Source organism: Alosa pseudoharengus, unplaced genomic scaffold (genome assembly GCF_046254945.1).
Source record: "Alosa pseudoharengus isolate Yale_2024_CS ecotype anadromous, Long Island Sound unplaced genomic scaffold, YU_APseudo_1.1 YU_APseudo_1.1_scf_8, whole genome shotgun sequence".
Classification (NCBI taxonomy): domain Eukaryota; kingdom Metazoa; phylum Chordata; class Actinopteri; order Clupeiformes; family Clupeidae; genus Alosa; species Alosa pseudoharengus.
In genome coordinates this window covers 157,920-180,000 of record NW_027468870.1, presented here as the reverse complement: position 1 = coordinate 180,000, position 22,081 = coordinate 157,920, and the positions used below count along the sequence as shown (strand labels likewise).

The window sequence follows — 22,081 nt, the reverse complement described above, 5'->3', positions numbered from 1 at the left end:
ATGCAGATAAACTTTCCCACTTTTCCCAGAATCTATTATTGAGGCCTTGAGCGATGGAAGCTTTCAGAGCAGAAAGAGCCATTCTCTGTTGCCCCTGCAGACGTTTTTGCTTGCTGTTACCTTGTTACACCGTGCAATACTTACCACCGTGCGTTAGTAAGAGAGAACTTGGCGCCACGTCCGTTCAGAGCCTTTCAGAAGCCTGGATGGCGCTGCCGGGAGAACGAGAGACTGTCAATTGCCATCCAATCACGTATCACTATTGCCATCTTTCCATTTATGTTCACAGCCAATCAATAAAGCCTAATCCCATCATCTCCGTTTCCTTCCAGCCAGTCACTATGCCCCATTTCCAATATTTTTTTTTTTATACGTATGCATCAATCACGTATCAGTATGTGTATCTTTACCTCACAGCTTACAGCCAATAAAAAAAGTCCATTTACAAAATCTCGTCTCCTTGCCTCTGTTGACAACCAATCACTATCCTTCGTTCCCAAAAACTTTCCATCTACCTGACGGAGCATCGCCAGAGGTTAATCAGCGGTCCAGCGGTTTTGAAAAAAAAAAAAAGTTTGGACTCTAACGTTACAGGTGCCAGAGTACTGGATTTACGTTGGATTTAACAGTTACATACATCGATATCGAGGTAAGAAGCCGACAATGTTGTTATATTTAGTTAAGTGGCTGGTTAGCTAACGAAACGTTACAGAACGTCTTATTTATGTAGAGGTCAAGGGGCAGTTTCATTATTTTTAATGGACTTTACATGTTTACATTAATATAATTACTATCGTGCATAGGCTTAGTTACTGTCATAATGTATGTTATTACGTTATTATGTTTACATTAAGTTGGCTAAAAATAGCTAGCCTATAGGTTAGGCTACCTCTGGCCGCTATATGGCTGCATTATGCATAACGTTAATTAGCCTATAAGTTAACGTTAGTTAGTTTTGGGCGCCAGTTTTTACTGAGGTAAACGAATTCTGTCTGTTAATTTTAGCTGTAATGTAATTCAATACAATACATAGGCTAACCATAAAGCTGCACCTTTATTATCATGACGTAATATAGGGCTTGTGTTGTTTTTGTGGGTTAATCGATAATAAACATAATGTAGGCTAATTGTAAGACTATGTAATAATCGTAATGGGCAATGTTATATTTAGTTAAGTGGCTGGTTAGCTAACGTAACGTTACAGAACGTCTTATTTATGTCTAGAGGTTAAGGGGCAGTTTCATTATTTTTAATGGACTTTACATGTTTACATTAATATAATTACTATCGTGCATAGGCTTAGTTACTGTCATAATGTATGTTATTACGTTATTATGTTTACATTAAGTTGGCTAAAAATAGCTAGCCTATAGGTTAGGCTACCTCTGGCCGCTATATGGCTGCATTATGCATAACGTTAATTAGCCTATAAGTTAACGTTAGTTAGTTTTGGGCGCCAGTTTTTACTGAGGTAAACGAATTCTGTCTGTTAATTTTAGCTGTAATGCAATTCAATACAATACATAGGCTAACCATAAAGCTGCACCTTTATTATCATGACGTAATATAGGGTTTGTGTTGTTTTTGTGGGTTAATCGATAATAAACATAATGTAGACTAATTGTAAGCCTTTGTAATCGAAATGGTATGTAATAATCTGATTTTTATGGCATATTATTATACCCACACACCACATCATCCCTTCCTCCTAAATATTAAACTATAACCTTGTCCAAAAACACTCAGATGAAATATGTGCTATGTGAAATAAATGTATGAAACTGATTAACTACTCAGTTCTACTGAATAGTCATAAACTTTGTATTTTGCCACACACTATCTTCTATTGGAAGATGGCTTCCAAACACAAGAAGCACAGGGCTATGAGTGACGATGAATGGGTGGCCCGGCTGCGCAGATTTGCCACACAGGGGGTCTGGCCTTCTGAGGCAGGGAACAGACCGGCACCACGCCAGAGGAAATGGCATGAACTGTACCAGAAGGTAAACTTGGACATGTACATAAACACAGGAAATCTATGTCATCATTACAGGGAACAGATAGTTATGATTCATTGTCATATGTTACAGATTGAGAAGTGTCCACTACAACAAAGGGGCCAAATGTCTCTGTTTGGGGGGACACAGACATGTAACTGTGGTTTCCACACGAAAAAGGTATAAGAAGTGTTTCATAAAAGTGTGATGTGTTGATGGTGTATTGTGTATTTTTTTTAATTTAATTTCCTTTTCTGTTAAACTGTAGCCTTCCAGTGTGGCCCCTGTGTCATCCACACCATCCATGTCACCACCTGTAACACCTGGGCAGTCAGGAACGGCATCCGGGAAGGCACCTTTAAAGCCTACTTTGACTTTGACATCGGTAAATGCATGTCTTTATGCAGATATTTATGTTATCATATGTTATAACATTTTAAAACGCTTCACATAATGTTACTAATTTCTTTTTGTCAGTTTACAAAGCCACGGTATGGTGGGTCCCATGGTGCAGCTTTAAAGCCAAACCTAGGTGTGGCAAGGACGCATGCAACCAAGGTATAGTCAAGAAAATGAAACTTCATTCCATAAAGATATGCTGAGTTTATCTAATCATCGTTACTGCAATTCCTGATAATGATAGATTATTTCATTCAATACTGTAAACTGTGCTCTCTTATTCTTGCAGCCTATTAGCACTTCTGCATTGTCCAGCCCTGCACCTAGGACACCATCACCTGCCCGCAGTCCCAGGCCGGATATTCAGACCGTCTCTCCCCTGTCTCTTCCTCCCTCTTCTGCGTCTGCATCGCCTGCTCGCAGTCCCAGGCTGTATATTCAGACTGTCTCCCCCCTGTCTCTTCCTCCTTCTTCTGTGTCTGAAGTCACCTCTGCTTCCTGTGCTCCAGGAGCTGTTTCTAGAGTTGTGAGTACCTCTTTAATTGAAACGTTTTCTTCACACTAATATTGTTGGATCACATAAATATGCTACATTTTGAACAAACATTCCTCACAAGTGGCTTGTAATCATATCTATGTTTGTCTTTTTTAATACATTAGGAAGTGTCAGCCGCTGCCTCCTCTGGGACGTCCTCTGATTCCGTCACCTCTGTTATCAGCTCCGCCTGTGTTCCCTCTGCTGCTCCATCTTCAGCTGAATCCTCGGTCCAGCCTGCTGAAAATACAGTGACCGCTCCAGGTTCAGAGTCTGGATGGCTTCCCGCGAAGTTGATGAAAACCATACCACCACAGGATCAGAGGTGGATTTCAGCAGCTTTGTGGAAGCAACATCGGCTTCGTACTGACCTGAAGCTGTGGTATGATCCACCAGAGCCAGCTCTGATTTATCATCAAGGCCCCGCTCCAGAGCGCTTCTTCACACACAGGCTTCTACTGTGGATGCCATACCATCTCTGGAAGGTCAGGCTGTCCTGTCTTGTGTGTGGGGGGCAGCTCACAGGCTATGGGGCACACAAGAGAGCCCGGCAGGTACTAGATGTAGATCGCTACTACCTGATGATTACAGAGACTCTCTGGTGCAGTGGATGCAAAACGGCCTTGATTTCCACCAGCAAGGCCATCTTGGACCAGCTGGACTTAGCCCACAAACTAGAATTTAGGCTGATCCTAACTCGAAAGTGAGTATACTGAGATTTAGCTTGTGTAATAAATGTTTGTCATTTAAAACACAATTGAGATGAGCTGGTTTTAATGTTTGTGTCTTTATGTCTCTCTTTCCCTTTGTTTTATTCAGATATGCCTGTGACATGCGGGTCATTAGGTTCCTCAGGGAGAGGGCCCTGGGCAACAGCCCTTCTCGCTTAGTGAGGCAGCTGCGGGAGAACCACAGCGAGGAGTGGCTGAAGCGTCTTTGCCGGTACCTTGGTGCCTGCTCAGACTTCACCTCCCAGCCAAGCCTGCTCCCTGTACGATTTCAGGAGCCACCTGAGCCGGAAACCATCCCCTCCCACAGATGGATGCTGGCTGTTTATGGGCGGGACATCTTGTGCAGGCTGGACCATATCAAAGCCAGCATAACCTCCACATATGGCTGCATCCTAAAAATGGACTCCACCAAAAAAGTAACTACTTTTATATTTCAATCAAAATAATTGGAAATACACCATTAGTAATAGTACAGACCTGAAATATGGAAGTAATGTTTCATATATAAATAATTTTGCATCACTCACTGTCTTTTCTGTGTGATTACAGATAACAAAGAAGCTGTCGGGGTTGGCGAAAGGAACAGCGCTGTGGCTGACATCTGTCAGCAATGAGGTGGGCCAGATCCTCATCAGTGTCCTGACGGCTCAGGAGGGTCCTGCCCTGGATCGTATGGCAGCAGACCTCATCCGGAGGTACACAGATGCGGGTGTGGCTCCGCCTCAGCTCCTCTATGTGGACTGTGACTGCTGTCGGGAGGGCACTGGGCAGACCAAGCTCAAGCAGCGATTTGGTGGGTGGCCAGACTTGGTGGTAAAGCTGGACATCTACCACTTCATGCGGCGACTGGCAGCTGGGTGCACCAAGGATGCTCATCCTCTTTACCCCATTTTCATGGCACGCATGTCTTCGTGCATTTTTGAATGGGACAGTGGGGATGTGTCTCTGCTGAGGCAGGCCAAGAGGGAGCAGCTGAGACGTGAAGGTGTCCCTGGCATCACCGGCACTATGGTGGACCAACGGATCACCAAGGAGGAATTGGCCCTGCACTGCCGAAGGCGGACAAGAGGAGAGCAGCAGACCATCTTGCTGATCGAGCACCTCCTCAGCGAGCTAATGGGGGTAAAGGGTCGAGACCTTCTTGGTGTCCCTCTCTTGGACCAGGAGAGGATGCAGCACATCTGGCAAGTCCAGAAAAGGCACGTAAAGTGCATTCAGGACGAACCAGGTGTGCTGCTCTACACACAGACTGGCACCACCACCAAAGAGGGTATTGTGCTGCCAAACTACAGGTGTGCAAGGGGCTCCACATCACTGGAGTCCTTTCATCTCCATCTGAACAGGTTCATTCCAGGTCAGTATAAATCATTACTCATCAGAAATATCAATGGTGACACAATTAATGTCTTTCAAATAGCAAAGCACAACAAATTAACTTGCAGTTATTGATCTTATCTAAAGGAACAAGTGCCAACAGCTTAAATTTCCAGCTGTACCTCCTGGAAGGCCTGAACAGGTGGAATCAGGACCGTAAGATGGCATCTCTGGCAGGCAAACCTCCGTCCCTGTTAAGCTACTCCGGGGACCTGGTGCACTGTGTCAACACCCACAGTGTTAAGGTGCTTGGAAGACAGCTTGTTCCATCTTTTCAGCCACCTTCTGTCTATACTGGTGAGTTTTAGCTTTAAATTGCTTTTTATATTCATAAAAAAATTATATTCATATTAATTTGAAATTTGAAATTAATCTGAAAACTGCGTTCCGCTGTCTGTTCCAGGTGAACTCATAGGTATAGATTACCTGTACCGGCAAACAGGGCAGGCCATGCAGGACGTGGATCCTGACTCTGAGGCGACCGATCAGATGTTGGAGGATGTGGGCACGGAGGAGGAGTTGGAGGACGAGGGCTTCGGAGATAGCAACCTGGATCCCACTATTGAGGTGCTGGACCTGTCCCCTGGCTCATTACCTGCCTCGACCAGTGTAGCCAGCACTCCTGCCTCTGTCCAGACTGGGTCTGCTAACACCACTACAGCAGCACCTAAGCAACAACTGGTAACTATTCTTAATAATAACAGTACAAGTAGTATTATTTGTATAGCACTATTAACTTTAATTGTATTTGCCTTATTCATAATAATAACAGTACAAGTAGTATTATTTGTATAGCACTATTAACTTTAATTGTATTTGCCTTATTCACCCGGCGGCCATTACGAGGCTGAGGGGTACACTTGCCATTACACTGGCCGCTGGGTGAATAAGGCGAATAGCACAATGAAAAGAAAAATAGAAACAAACAAAATACCATTAATACAATCTAAAGAGTAAATAGATTAATAAAAAGCAAAGTAAAAAAAGATAGATTAAATTCCATAAACATGTTTTTTTTTTTTTTTAGTCTTTCAACTCCATGACCAGGGTGCCCTCTGGTCCATCCTCCACGACCACCTACGCCGCCTCTGGTCCATCTGCCACGTCCACCTATGCCGCCGCCGCCTCTGGTCCATCCTCCACGACCACCTACGCCGCCTCTGGTCCATCCTCCACGACCACCTACGCCGCCTCTGGTCCATCTGCCATGTCCACCTACGCCGCCTCTGGTCCATCTGCCACGTCCACCTACGCCGCCTCTGGTCCATCTGCCATGTCCACCTACGCCGCCTCTGGTCCATCTGCCACGTCCACCTACGCCGCCTCTGGTCCATCTGCCATGTCCACCTACGCCGCCTCTGGTCCATCTGCCACGACCACCTACGCCGCCGCCGCCTCTGGTCCAGTTGCCACGTCCACCTACGCCGCCTCTGGTCCAGTTGCCATGTCCACCTACGCCGCCTCTGGTCCATCTGCCATGTCCACCTACGCCGCCTCTGGTCCATCTGCCACGTCCACCTACGCCGCCTCTGGTCCATCTGCCACGTCCACCTACGCCGCCTCTGGTCCATCTGCCATGTCCACCTACGCCGCCTCTGGTCCATCTGCCACGACCACCTACGCCGCCGCCGCCTCTGGTCCAGTTGCCACGTCCACCTACGCCGCCTCTGGTCCAGTTGCCATGTCCACCTACGCCGCCTCTGGTCCATCCTCCATGACCACCTACGCCTCCGTCCTTCCTCTCCCCACCACCCTCACAGTCTCTGTCACTCCAGCCACTGCTCCCCCAGCAGAGCAACCAGTGCCAGAGGAACCACTGGTAAGACTCTTTGTGACAAGTACATTGTGGTAGTTGTGTTGTTCTTCTGCCTGTGATATTGTATCTTTTTTTTAACATTGGTTTACTCTTATATTTTACCAGGCTGTGGATGAGCGCAGTGTACCAGGGATAGACAGAGTGGACAGCCTGGCAGGCTACTTGGTGGGGCTTAGGGTGGAAACCGGGCAAACTCTGAGCCACCAGCAGGCCAGTACCATCATTGCCCTATGGCAAAACCTGCTTCCGTTTGACCAGCAGAGAGTGGCGTACGCTGCCCGGCACCAGGTGCGTCTTACCACAGGACGGTTTAGGTGCTCAAAAACCAAGCCTGAATTCACGCCTGGTGTGGACAGCATGACCCGTTGCGTCCTTGGGTCATCAGGATCACCTGCCCAGTGGCCAGACAGTTGCCGCCTGGTAGAGTCCATCTTTGTTAAACTGTGTGATATTCACAGGAGCCCCAAAAAATTGGGAAATCATGCAGTAACAAGATGGACTCTAATTCTGAGGGACTACAGCAAGATCCGGCAACTTGTCCTGGGCAATGGGACTGTGATGCAGAGTACCACCCTGCAGTTGTTTGAGGTGAATCAAACGACGCTAATTCAATGGCACAACAAGCGGCTGAAGAGGCAAGAATGTGCCATCCTGCTTCAGGGTGTGAACTTGCCAGCCCCCATTCCTATTGCGGCTAGGCCTCTCCCCCCTGGACAGATTCGCCCCACTGCAGCACCCCCACAGCCTGGTCCCCAACACCGCTACCACCTGCCTGAAAGCACAGTGGGAAAGGCAGTGGACAAACGAAAGTCTGCAGTTCCGGCCCCGCACCCCCCTCCTCCAAAAGTTTTCCAGCCAAGGCAGTTGTTCCCTGCTGATTCTGCCCCTTTACCTGTTATATCCAACCCCGGTCCTGCATTTGCCCCCATTGTACAAACACTTGTTTCTGCTCCTTCACCTGTCATCCCCAACCCCAGTCCTGCCTTTGCCCCGTTTGTGTTTTTGTGTCCTGCTCCAGTTCCTGCCGTCCGGCATATTGCTCCTGCTGGCCCCATTCCCTCCCCAACACCTGCTCGGAGGCCCTACGTCCGCACTGTGGACAAAAACAAGTGCAGTCTGTGCCACCAGCCCCGCAACAAAGAAACTGGCCACAGCCAGTATTATGGCCACATCTACTGTCCCCAGACTGCTGCTCTGCCACTTGACCAGTGGATGGAGGACATGAAGAAGAAGAGGGCAGACAAAAAAAAATAATTTGTTCATTTGAAAATGCTACATTGTTCATTATGTAAGCGCTTTTTTGTTTGTAAATAGTCCACAACTTGTGTGTGTGTGTGTGTGTGTGTGTGTGTGTGTGTGTGTGTGTGTGGTGCAGTGTGTGCGTGTTTATGTGTGTGTGTGGCGCAGTGTGTGTGTGTGTATGCGTGAGAGTATACTCATGAGGGTGTGTTTATGTGAGACAAAAGGAGAAGGTGTTTTAATAAAAAAAAAAAAGGTTGAACTTTATCTCTACAGTATCCTTTGGCTTTTTTCTATCAAACCTATCTGGAAAACATTTCAAACTCACACAGATATTAAAATTACAAGAAAAGGACATAATGGTATTGCACACAGATCCACAGGGTGTGAGAAGTGATTGTCAGAAACATGTATTTGATATAAAGGTTTATTATTATAAGCAGTAGTAGGATCATATTCTTATTTATATTATTCTTATTGCAATAAAGCATTAAAATTACAAGAAAAGGACATAATGGTATTGCACACAGATCCACAGGGTGTGAGAAGTGATTGTCAGAAACATTTATTTGATATAAAGGTTTATTATGAGCAGCAGTAGTAGTAGTAGTATCATATTCGTATTTGTATTATTCTTATTGCAACAAAGCATTCTTACCAATTGTATTTTTCTTAGTTTTTAAGCTATATTTGATAGATTCATAGCACTTTTCAAGAGTTTGCATTAATTCATGCATGTTCCAATCGGGATTCGAACCGGCGATTTTCTCATTTTTCCTCTCTTTTTTTCTTTTCTCCTTCCCCCATCTTCCCCTTCCTTCCCCTTCTTTCCTCCTTCTTCCCCCCCCTCTCCAGACTACTGTTCCCCAGCTTACGTCCACCTACGCCGCCTCTGGTCCATCTGCCATGTCCACCTACGCCGCCTCTGGTCCATCTGCCACGACCACCTACGCCGCCGCCGCCTCTGGTCCAGTTGCCACGTCCACCTACGCCGCCTCTGGTCCAGTTGCCATGTCCACCTACGCCGCCTCTGGTCCATCCTCCATGACCACCTACGCCTCCGTCCTTCCTCTCCCCACCACCCTCACAGTCTCTGTCACTCCAGCCACTGCTCCCCCAGCAGTGCAACCAGTGCCAGAGGAACCACTGGTAAGACTCTTTGTGACAAGTACATTGTGGTAGTTGTGTTGTTCTTCTGCCTGTGATATTGTATCTTTTTTTTAACATTGGTTTACTCTTATATTTTACCAGGCTGTGGATGAGCGCAGTGTACCAGGGATAGACAGAGTGGACAGCCTGGCAGGCTACTTGGTGGGGCTTAGGGTGGAAACTGGGCAAACTCTGAGCCACCAGCAGGCCAGTACCATCATTGCCCTATGGCAAAACCTGCTTCCGTTTGACCAGCAGAGAGTGGCGTACGCTGCCCGGCACCAGGTGCGTCTTACCACAGGACGGTTTAGGTGCTCAAAAACCAAGCCTGAATTCACGCCTGGTGTGGACAGCATGACCCGTTGCGTCCTTGGGTCAACAGGATCACCTGCCCAGTGGCCAGACAGTTGCCGCCTGGTAGAGTCCATCTTTGTTAAACTGTGTGATATTCACAGGAGCCCCAAAAAATTGGGAAATCATGCAGTAACAAGATGGACTCTAATTCTGAGGGACTACAGCAAGATCCGGCAACTTGTCCTGGGCAATGGGACTTTGATGCAGAGTACCACCCTGCAGTTGTTTGAGGTGAATCAAACGACGCTAATTCAATGGCACAACAAGCGGCTGAAGAGGCAAGAATGTGCCATCCTGCTTCAGGGTGTGAACTTGCCAGCCCCCATTCCTATTGCGGCTAGGCCTCTCCCCCCTGGACAGATTCGCCCCACTGCAGCACCCCCACAGCCTGGTCCCCAACACCGCTACCACCTGCCTGAAAGCACAGTGGGAAAGGCAGTGGACAAACGAAAGTCTGCAGTTCCGGCCCCGCACCCCCCTCCTCCAAAAGTTTTCCGGCCAAGGCAGTTGTTCCCTGCTGATTCTGCCCCTTTACCTGTTATATCCAACCCCGGTCCTGCATTTGCCCCCATTGTACAAACACTTGTTTCTGCTCCTTCACCTGTCATCCCCAACCCCAGTCCTGCCTTTGCCCCGTTTGTGTTTTTGTGTCCTGCTCCAGTTCCTGCCGTCCGGCATATTGCTCCTGCTGGCCCCATTCCCTCCCCAACACCTGCTCGGAGGCCCTACGTCCGCACTGTGGACAAAAACAAGTGCAGTCTGTGCCACCAGCCCCGCAACAAAGAAACTGGCCACAGCCAGTATTATGGCCACATCTACTGTCCCCAGACTGCTGCTCTGCCACTTGACCAGTGGATGGAGGACATGAAGAAGAAGAGGGCAGACAAAAAAAAATAATTTGTTCATTTGAAAATGCTACATTGTTCATTATGTAAGCGCTTTTTTGTTTGTAAATAGTCCACAACTTGTGTGTGTGTGTGTGTGTGTGTGTGTGTGTGTGTGTGTGTGTGTGTGTGTGGCGCAGTGTGTGCGTGTTTATGTGTGTGTGTGGCGCAGTGTGTGTGTGTGTATGCGTGAGAGTATACTCATGAGGGTGTGTTTATGTGAGACAAAAGGAGAAGGTGTTTTAATAAAAAAAAAAAAGGTTGAACTTTATCTCTACAGTATCCTTTGGCTTTTTTCTATCAAACCTATCTGGAAAACATTTCAAACTCACACAGATATTAAAATTACAAGAAAAGGACATAATGGTATTGCACACAGATCCACAGGGTGTGAGAAGTGATTGTCAGAAACATGTATTTGATATAAAGGTTTATTATTATAAGCAGTAGTAGGATCATATTCTTATTTATATTATTCTTATTGCAATAAAGCATTAAAATTACAAGAAAAGGACATAATGGTATTGCACACAGATCCACAGGGTGTGAGAAGTGATTGTCAGAAACATTTATTTGATATAAAGGTTTATTATGAGCAGCAGTAGTAGTAGTAGTATCATATTCGTATTTGTATTATTCTTATTGCAACAAAGCATTCTTACCAATTGTAATTTTCTTAGTTTTTAAGCTATATTTGATAGATTCATAGCACTTTTCAAGAGTTTGCATTAATTCATGCATGTTCCAATCGGGATTCGAACCGGCGATTTTCTCATTTTTCCTCTCTTTTTTTCTTTTCTCCTTCACCCTTCTTCCCCTTCCTTCCCCTTCTTTCCTCCTTCTTCCCCCCATTCTCCAGACTATTGTTCCCCAGCTTTGGCGCAGTCGGTAGAGCATCAGACTTTTAATCTGAGGGTCCAGGGTTCAAGTCCCTGTTCAGGCAATTTCTTTAAACCCAAGCAAAATGTGCCGTCACACTTGTGAGAGCAAGATCCTGGTCTAAACGCCAGGCTGCTAAGATACAGAGAAGATTAGCATGGCCCCTGCGCGAAAAACTCACCGCACTCTTCTCTCTTTAGTCCCTCGCCCCGCGCATGCGCAGTAGAGCGAAAAGCCGACCCAAGACGTCTGGTTAGCATGCAGAACAGGTACTTTACTCGCAGGTTCGAATCCCGCTGGAGGCATACTCTGAAACGTGTGGAATGTGTTGTAATGTGATCTATAAATATAAAAAAGATTAAAATATACTTGTAACTTGTATTGAGTATACGAACAATGATTGATTTGCATATTTATATATATATAACTTGTGTAAAGTGTTGTAATATGTTCTATAAATATAAAAATGATTGAGTACATGAACTATTTGCATATTTCTTTGTCCAGGTATGAAATAAATTGCTTATTCATTTACAGTATGACTCATCTTCTGTGTCTTAATTTTCTTGAGAATATTTCTATATATAATTAATGTTTTAGTGCTTTTAAATTTGATAAAGGACAAGACAACAATATAGTAACAGTATAAAATCACACAATTTTCAAAATTCAAAATATGTTAAGTTAAAGGACAGTGCAGCATACATATCATTAAGTGGAAAGGGTTTAAAGGGGTAAAACAACAGTAGCTTGAAATAACACTGATCAGATGTGATTCTTCCCAGTGGGTTGAACTTGAAAAGTCAACACTGCCAGAAAATTATACTCTGAGAACATAACAGACAATTCTGAAATTCTATGTGTAACAGGACAAGGTCCACGCCCTTTTGTCTAGCCCGGTAGTGCCATTGCAAGTGGCTCTTGGCATTCGGAGGCGAGCCAATCAGTGTATAGAAGTGGCTATATAAATTTTAACTTTTAATTTGAATGCCGACATCATAGCTGCATAACGTTATTCATCCACCTGACTCCTGCCTTCACCGCAGGATTCCTTGTGCGGTATTGGCCTCCTACCAGCTGTGCATGCATCCAGTGACATTCCTGGTAGGTTATGTAAGGGATAACAGCCGCCGAGGTGTCCTGTTATACGGAATTAATGGACGAGGGCGAACTCCCCGACGCGCCGTAAACGCTAAAGCTGCCGGGGAGGGCCGCAGGACAAGCTGCTGCGAGGCATTAAATCGGAATTTTGCGATATCCATATCTGCAAACAAAAGATAACATATTATTAAATATAGGCTGCCAATACATGCCATGCAATGTTGTTTGTACATGCAAGCAATATATGCATAATGCATGCAGTTAAGTGTATGAACAGTATTAACAGCAGCATTGGCCTGCTATATGATGCCAAATGCACAGATAAAATGCATTCCTTTTGCACGTGGGCTATAATTTAATAAACACTTGCATGGAGTAAACACATGAATAAACACATGGAGACATATGGATATAGAACTTTGTATGTTCGAAATTATGCCTTGCAAACCATATTCCCAAGCTTAAATAGCCATATTTTCCCAATATACAACATTTCCTGGCATAGATCGCCATAATTTGATAATAGATGAATGTTGTCCGTCGAAATGTCAGAAGTTTGACGATAACTAGCATAGCAATAAACCTACGATACAGTAACTAGCATAACAACAAACCACCGAACTATTTTTAACGCGTTCAACGAAACGAACAAACAACTATTCTAAAACTTGATGCAGATACACACTAAAACACGGTTGCTCTGAGTCTTTCAGTACATTCATAGTTTTATATGTCATAAAGTTATTCGTTCTATGGACTCACCGAAAAGCACGTCTCCTCTCTCGTCGCGTTTGCTGTGTGTATGGTGGTCTCTATGCGTTGCTAGGGGCTTTCGCTCAGCTTTGTTTTTAGTAAGTCGGGTATGTTCGTTTTTACACACATGGGGATCTGACTGGCTGAATTTCCGGAAGGCTTAGAAGATCATGTGTGTTCGTTTTTAGACACATGGGCTCTGATTGGCTGAATTTCCGGAAGGCTTTGTTTTTAGAAGATCGTGTATGTTCGTTTTTAGACACATGGGCTCTGATTGGCTGGCCGACATAGAAGACTCTGAAGACCGACCCAAGACATTTGGTTAGCTTACTGTGAAACGTGTTGAAAGTGTTGTAACAATGTTCTATAAATATAAAAATGATTAAAATATGCTTGTAACAGTTGTATTGAGTAAATAAATTATGATTGATTTGCATATTCGTATGTCCAAGTAATGGAATTAATTGCTTTTTCATTTACAGTATGGTTCATCTCCTGTGTCTTCATTTTCTTGAGAATATTTCTATATAATGTTTTTTGTATTGCTTTTAAGTTTGATATAGGACAGGACAACAATGATAACAGTATAAAATGACACAGTTTATTCAAAATATGAAGTCATAGGACTTAATTAAGGCATAATAAAGGCCCGGGATACAGGACAGTGCAGCATATCAGTGTGGAAAGAGCTTTAAAAAAGAAATATAATAAAAAGGGGTAAAACAACAGTAGCTTGGGCCTGAAATAACAGGGTGAGATAACCACACATCAATCACAGCATAGGCAGTGTGCACAGAGAACAGCCTGGTTTAGAACAACAGCGGCACACAGACATGTTTTTTTTACAGCACATTAATTACAACATCGGCAGTGTAAGGTGTCAAAGCACAGGTGCAGAACAACTGCCTGGTCTAGAACAGCAGGACATCAGGGAGGGAGGAACAGACACGGCATACAATTATAAGCACAGGTGCAGAACGTCAACAGCGGCACATCAGGGAGGAACAGACATGGCTTTTTTTAAACAGCACGTCAATCACAACACAGTCAGTGTAAGGTGTGTAAGCACAGGTGTGTAAGCACAGGTGTGTAAGCACAGGTGCAGAACAACAACAACAACAACAACAACAACAGCCTGGTTTAGAACGGCGGCACATCACAGACAAGGCATACAATTATTAATTTTTTTTAAACAGCACATCAATCACAGCATAAGCAGTGTGAGGTGTCAAAGCACAGGTGCATAGGCAGTGTAAGGTGTCAAAGCACAGGTGTACACAATGCAGTGGCATGACAGTATGACACTCTGAGGGAAGAAGACAGTTGTATGACAGTGTGATACAGGTGAGGCTACAAAGTCCCCGAAACTGTCCATGATCCCATCCTGAGTGTGGACCGGTGTTGGTGAGAAGCCTTCACACCACGGCAAGGTCCCGGTCTTCGTGGAGGTCGAACTAAAGAACAAAACACACACTGAACTATATACACTGCACCCCGGCATAAGGGTGAAGTGAGTCCGGTGCTCAACTCTTGTCTTTCTCCCGCATCTCCCTCAACCAGTCCTCCACACTCCTCCCCGCTGCCGCCGCACAGAAAGTGTCCGACTTGTAGCGGGAGTGTCCAGTCTCCTTCCGCCTGGGTTGTCCACACTGTCCGCACACATGTGGAGTCTTGGCCCTGCTCCCCTTCCTCCACCTGTAGTACAAGGTGGAGTACGGCACATAGGGAGGAGGAGCAGTGGCAGGGCCAGCTGTTGCAGGGTGTGCTGCAGCAAGTGGCGGAAGGAGCTGTGCCGCTGGTGGGAGGAGTTGTGGCGCTGCAAGTGTCTGAGGGAGGATGGGGAGTGGGGGGGTGTTGAGGAGCACCATCACCCACTGCCGGGGCTGCAAGAGGTCCTGGGACTGCGTGGCCCGGGGATAAGGTCCTGCTGCAGCTGCTGGGGGAGGTGGTGCCGCTGGCCGGGCCGGGGCAGCTGCTGGGGGAGGTGCTGCTGCAGCTGCTGGGGGAGGTGCTGCTGCCGGCCGTGGCCTGATGAGTCTGTGCACCACCACCTCAGCTCGGGGACGATCCACCGCCGCCGCTGGGCCCACTGCTGCCGCTGACGCTGCTGAGCCCGCCGCTGCTGCCACCACCACTGTTGCCGCTGAGCCCGCTGCCGCCGACACTGCTGAGCCCACTGCTGCAGCTTGTCGTGGTGGTGGTGGTGGTGGTGGTGGTTGTGGTGGTTGTGGTGGTGGTTGTTGTCGTGGTGGTGGTGGTCGCCCCTCTGCTGCAGCGCCTGGTCCCGGTGCCAACACAGTCCTCTCCTTCTCCCTTTGGGTTTTCATGAACCTGAGAGCATAATTGAATATCATTAAACACTCATCATCTACATTGTGCATTTCATACAAATGAATGACCATGTCCGTTTCACCTACCACTGGGAGAGGGTCCTTTGATTCAGCTCGAGCCCGAGCCATCAGCCTCTGGTGGCCAAGCACCATGTCGCGGATCTGGTGATAGTGCAGCAGCATGCAGTCCCAGCGTGTCCTCCGCCTGCCGTACACTCTGGTGCCAGAGGGGTAGAGGTGGCACAGCTGGGTGCACACTGCTTCCACCACGCGACTGGCACTCGGCCAGGTGGCAGGCCCAGAGGTCTGTCCGACCAGGCAGCTGCAAAAACAACATTGACCATAATAAACGTGATGGATAAGTGACATTTGAAGATTAGGCTACATTACCACATTATTATTATTATTATTTTTTCAAACTTAGCCTTACTTACCGTTTCAGGCTTTCCACACCAGCGATGCTGGCGTGAGCCAATTTTGCTGCCTTGAAGCGCCCCTGAGCTGGCCTGTCCCGATGGCGAGGAGGGTAGACAACTCTGGCCCTGTCGTACGGTGACAGGGCCTCGTAGAGCTCAATGAGCTCGTCCACCCTCCTCTCGGACATGGCCATGTCGCTACGCAGCCCCACTAAGGCCGTGGCCAGCTTGACCACGGCCAGGAAGCCAGGCTGGTCATCCGGTCCTCTGAGCTCCTGCATACACACACAGGCAGAGAATGAATACATGTAGTGAATCTGAACGGTGCTGACTGGGTGTGTAAAAGGTGAGATGCGTTGCCAGTGTGAGGGCAGTGTTTGTTTACTCACCTCAGGAGCTGGCTGAGGTGGCGGAGAGGACCGGCCTGGCAAGTGGGGTGCGGGCTCAGGGGTGGGCGGACGTGATGGCTCGGGCGCGGGTGCGTCATCAGCTGGGGTCCCTGACCGCGGATCCCTCAGAGGTGTGAAGTCGCCCGGAAGCGGGATGGTGAGGTCATCCACCTCCTCGTGGGCGACTTCAAATCCATCCTCAGAGGGTGGGGCAAGAGGAACGGCCCCATCCGCGTCCGGAGTGTCAGGGTCCATGCTGATGTCCTGCAGCACTTCGCCCGTCTGGGAGTACAGGTACTCAATACCGATGAGTTCCCCTGCAGTCCAACATCAACAAAAGTAAAAAAACAAACAAAAAAAAACACAACAATCAATAATATTGTAAGACGTATGTGGTGTAGCCGTTTGAAAACGGTTTGCGTTTTCTCACCGGTGTACTCCCTGGGCCTGGTGTAGTCCTGAACCAGACTCATGCCAAGCACCCTTTGGCTGAGCTGGTCCAGGGAGTGCTGCAGGGGGCCACTGTAGGAGCGGAGCAGTGGCCGTCCCTCCGCCATGGACGCCGCCCTGTCCTCGTTCCACCGCGCCAACCCTTCCAGGAGAAAAGCCTGGAACAGCCAGGCGCTGGCACTGTCTCCTGCGAGGACGAGAGGAGAAATTAACTACTTTTGCATTTCAAAGAGAGCGAAAACACATTGACGGTACAAATTGTAATGTGCAGCTTACCTGGAATGAACAGGTTGAGGTGCAGGTGGAACGACTCCAGGGATGTGGAGCCACGTGCACATCTGTACACCGGCAGGCTGATCCCCCCCTTGGTCAGCCTGCCCGTCTCGGTGTACAGCTCCACACCCGGCGGGTCCTGAATGCAGCGGAGGTGGCGCTTCTGCTCCGCCCAGATCGCCTGGATGCGGTCCCGGTCCAACAGGGGAATGCCCATGGTGTCCCGTCCCCAATCGCCGCCGAAGATCTTCAGGAGGTCATCGATCAGCCGCTCCGTCTCCGCAGCTCCACGCGTGCGTCGACGGCAGTGGAGGGCCATCTCCTTGCGGCTGACGTGCCTCCAAACTCCGGCGTCCGACGGGAAGGACATCCCCTGCGCCACCAGCGTCCTCTTCTTCGCGTCCTGCAACCGGGCTGCGTCCTCCTCGCGCCATTCGAAAATGGCGGAGGACAGCTGCTGCATGAAGGGCCTGTAGAGCTGGTGGCTCTCGGTTGTGACACCTGACGCCAAGCGGCGCATCAGGTGCCAAATGTCCAACCGGACCACCAGCTCGCCCCACTCGGCGAACATGGCAGCAGCTGCCCCCGGTCGTCCATAGGAGGAACAACAGTCCCGGTCGACGTAGAGGACCTGTGGCGGCTCCACCCCGGCGTCCCGGTACCGCTGCACAATCCCCGCAGCCATGGGCAACAGGCGGGCCCCCTCGGAGGCCGTGAGCACGGACATTAGCACTTGCCCGTGCTCGTTCCCGATATTTGTCACCCATGCTGCGGTCCCATCAGCGGCACCGGTGAGTTTCCGGGTCACCTGTTTGAATGAATGATACAAAATCAGCAAACAGCCTAACACGAGAACACCTTGCTTTCTATATAATGCCCTTTCACATACCTTCTTTGTGGAATCCATCTTCAGGATTCTTCCGAAGATGGAGGTGACCCGGGCCTTCACGTCGCTGAGACGGGAGAGGATGTCGTGGCCGTACACCGTCAACAGCCACCCGGGTTGAGGGACGGGTGGCATAGGTGGTGGTGGGGTGCACACACTCACGACACCCATCGACGTGAAGGGCTCCATGACGCCGAGGTAGTGCATGGACCGCCGCATCCAGGACTCGCTGTGGACCTCACACAGCTTCTTGTAGAGCTGCGTGGCGCTGTTCCCCCGAGTACGCTCACGCAGCATGGTAATGACCCGCCGGTCGCAGGAGAGCATGTACGTCAGGAGAGCCGGGAACTGACACTGGCGTCCCGGCTCCAGCTGTCTGACGACCTCCTGCGACCATCCTGCCACCTTCCTCTGACACCGACGGCACTCCAGGTACTCCGTGGCCATCAAGTACCAGCCGTCGATGTCCAAGACCCTCCGGATGGTCTTGTAGAGTGGCCTCCCTCGACGGCGTCTCCTCCACGGAGACGCGGCGAGGCTCCTGGATCACCGCCGGCGGTGGAGAGGGAGCGCGGACAGGAGCACGCGTAGGTGGAGCAGCCGAACGATGACGAGCGGGAGGGAGAGGAGACGGTGCCGGAGGAGGTGGTGGAGGAGGCGTCACCACCGGGAGCGGGAGACTCTCACCCTGAAGGACCTGTACATCCACTTCAGGCACAGGACACACAAAAAACCGGCGCAACACACAACCTAGCTTAACAGGGGAGCAGATGCAGACGGACCAATCTGAAAATTACCAATAGCCAATGAAGAGGGACATTAGATGGGGTGGATTTATTAGTGTATTAGTGCTAAAAGCCAGGACATGCAACAGGGTAGATAGACGTGGAGGAGAGGTGGAGGTGTGAAATCTAAACTCAAGCAGGGCGCTCACCAATGGGAAAATGAGTGAAATCACTTCCAGCATTAAAAGCATAAATCATGGTGAAGGTGTTTTATATCTACAGTCTACATCGGGGCAGGCCATGCACGACACTTTACCTCTCAACCTACCTCAATCCATTATGCACCAGCTTTTGCTTCACAAGCAAATACAAAACAATAGTTAATTTACAAATTCTGAAATAATGGCTCAAAATCAGGAACAATGTGTCAGTGTAATGCATGAAGCGTGGTGGCAGATACCCATTTCAACGTCAAGGGCCACTTGGACCAGCTCCTCGTCCGTCACATCACAGGAGGGGGATGGCGGAACCGAGGGGGGCTGGTCTCGCGTAGTTGTAGACAGCGCTAATGGAGAAGTACATTTGTTAAGACATATACATCAAACATTTCAAGCAAAACAGAAAAAAAGGGCTACTACCTGGAACTGCAGGCCGTGCTGGTGTGGTCATCAGCTTCCTGACCTTGGCCTGCAGCTCGCCTGGGCCCATGGGACGCCTGCCAAGCAGAGCCGAGACGGCGGGAGCGACCGACCCCCTTGACGCAGCGGTGGTGGTGCTGCTGCTGCTGCTGGTGCTGCTGCTGGTGGTGCTGCTGCTGCTCGGGTGGGGGGTGGCAGTAGCCGTGGCAGGCCGGCTGCTGCTCGGGCGGGGGGTGGGGGGGGTGCAGCAGCAGCAGCTGTTGCCGTCGGTCGCTCCGCGTCTCGGCGCAGGATTTTTTGGCGGCGTCCATCGAAGTCCCAAGCTGCGCTGTCTTCCTACGAAGCCACTTGACGTATCTACAACACAGACAGCCATCACATTAGTGAACAATAATAACATACACCAATTCACAATCCATTGTGTGTAGCACACAATCACTCACCCTCGGCGTCCCTTATCAGAGGATTCGTACAGGTCCTTCAGGGTGTCCTCTTTAAATGACCCAAAGCCAACAAGGGCCTCGCCCTCACGCCCGGGCTGACTGGCACGAGCCCGGGCTTCCTCGTGCGCCCGGTGGAATTTCAGATGGGCAGCAAACTCTGGGTGGGCGCACGAGTATCGGGCGAGTGCGTCCTTGTTGGCCATGAGGGGGTTGTCGGAGGTCTTGGTCTCCCGCTCCCGCTGGTGTGTGGACACCACGTAGGTAGTGAAGCCCACGTCGTTCTCCAAGAGCCACTTGAAGCTCTGACCCTGGTACCGGCCAAACTGGATGCTGTAGTGGCTCAGCACCAGATTGGCGTTCCCAGGGTCACCCCCCTCGGAGACGACGTGGGCTCTCGCCTCCTTCTCCACCTCCTCCGGCTTCTTTGCCCTCGCAGCAGTTGCCTGCGGGCCACCGGCAGCCTTGTCTTCCTTAGCCTTGATAAAGGCTACGGCTGCCGGGGAGGGCCGCAGGACAAGCTGCTGCGAGGCATTTAATTAGAATTTTGCATCCATATCTGCTAACAAAAGATAACATATAATATATATGATATATATATATACACACACATTAAATATAGGCTGCCAATACATGCCATGCAATGTTGTTTGTACCTTGATAATCAAGGCAGTGTTTCCCATACATTGACTTATTTGTGGCGGCCCACCACAATATCAACATTGACCACCAGACAATGATTTTCCAGGTTGTACTAAATTGTGCTTAAATCTGGTTAGCATCATAACCAGGCTGCGCTAATTTGTTAAAAACTGTTGCATTCAAGTTAATTCTGCAAACCTACCACCACAAATAGAATTAAATTCTGTGGGAAACACTGCAAGGTGCCTAATTTTATACACCTGTGGAAAGGGACTGGAATTTCGAACATACAAAGTGCTATTCATGGGTTTCATCAGGTCCCTTTCCACAGGTGTATACAATCATGCACCTTGATTATGAATGCAGACTGCATGGTGCTTGATTAATACACCTGTGTAAAGGGACCTGATGAAACCCATGAATAGCACTTTGTATGTTCGAAATTATGCCTTGCAAACCATATTCCCAAGCTTAAATAGCCATATTACAACATTACAGCTTAAATAGCCAACATACAACATTATTTGATAATAGATGAACGTTGTCCGTCGAAATATCAGAAGTTTGACGATAACTAGCATAACAACAAACCACCGAACTATTTTTAACGCGTTCAACGAAATGAACAAACAACTATTCTAAAACTTGATGCAGATACACATTAAAACACTGTTGCTCTGAGCATTTCAGTACATTCATAGTTTTATATGTCATAAAGTTATTCGTTCTATGGACTCACCGAAAAGCACGTCTCCTCTCTCGTCGCGTTTGCTGTGTGTGTGTATGGTGGTCTCTATGCGTTGCTAGGGGCTTTCGCTCAGCTTCAAAATCGGACACCTTCGGGTTAAGAGACGTGGGGGTCTGATTGGCTGAATCTCCGGACGGTTTCAGATTTAAGAGATTCGTGTATCTTCGTTTTTAACCACATGGGCTCTGATTGGCTGGCCTCACAGAGAAGAGTCCTCGGACCCGAGCGCAAGGATGACACGCAAATTCGTGAAGCGTTCCATATTTTGGTTAGGGTTTGGTTAAGGGTCAGGGTTGTGGGTCCGAAAGCAGACAGGACCCTAAAATTAGGCCTAAGGTCACTGAAAACATGGTCAAGGTCCCCCCTCATCTACCTTTCTGCCTTCTAATGACAAACCAGGCCAAGAGGGATAGGGTTGGGGCTAGGGCTGAGGAACCGAAAGCTGGCAGGACCATAGAGTGGGTATCGAACGAGGCCTAGGGTTGCTGAATAGACATCCACCGTCACCCATGTGCCTCCTTCACATTTCAGTGAAAGTTAAATCCAGGAGGGCAAGGGGCTCTACGTGGGTTTGGTTTACTGTACCTGATGGACCCTCACTCTCGGTTCCATGGTGTAATGGTTAGCACTCTGGACTTTGAATCCAGCGATCCGAGTTCAAATCTCGGTGGAACCTCCGCTTGGCCTTGGCAGTAGCGTTTTACGGCTTTTCGGTTACTCACTGCCACAAACTTCACTGCACCTGGCAGGTGCTCTGATTCTCACACTGCAATTGCCACCTCTGGAAAACCTGTGAGCAGCCCTCCATCAGGCGGTGCAAGCATTGGTGGTTCAGTGGTAGAATTCTCGCCTGCCACGCGGGAGGCCCGGGTTCGATTCCCGGCCAATGCATCTCTAGACTTTTCCTGCTCCCATTCCAACATAAAGGTCAGG

The 22,081-nt window shown here is 48.5% G+C and overlaps 2 non-coding genes across 2 annotated transcripts; both read left to right on the top strand.

The window, feature by feature from the left end:
• Positions 1-21,752: 21,752 nt before the first annotated feature.
• trnaq-uug (transfer RNA glutamine (anticodon UUG)) lies at positions 21,753-21,824 on the top strand. Its single transcript has one exon. It is a non-coding gene; the product is annotated as a tRNA-Gln (tRNA).
• A 144-nt stretch (positions 21,825-21,968) lies between these two features.
• trnag-gcc (transfer RNA glycine (anticodon GCC)) lies at positions 21,969-22,039 on the top strand. Its single transcript has one exon. It is a non-coding gene; the product is annotated as a tRNA-Gly (tRNA).
• Positions 22,040-22,081: the final 42 nt, after the last annotated feature.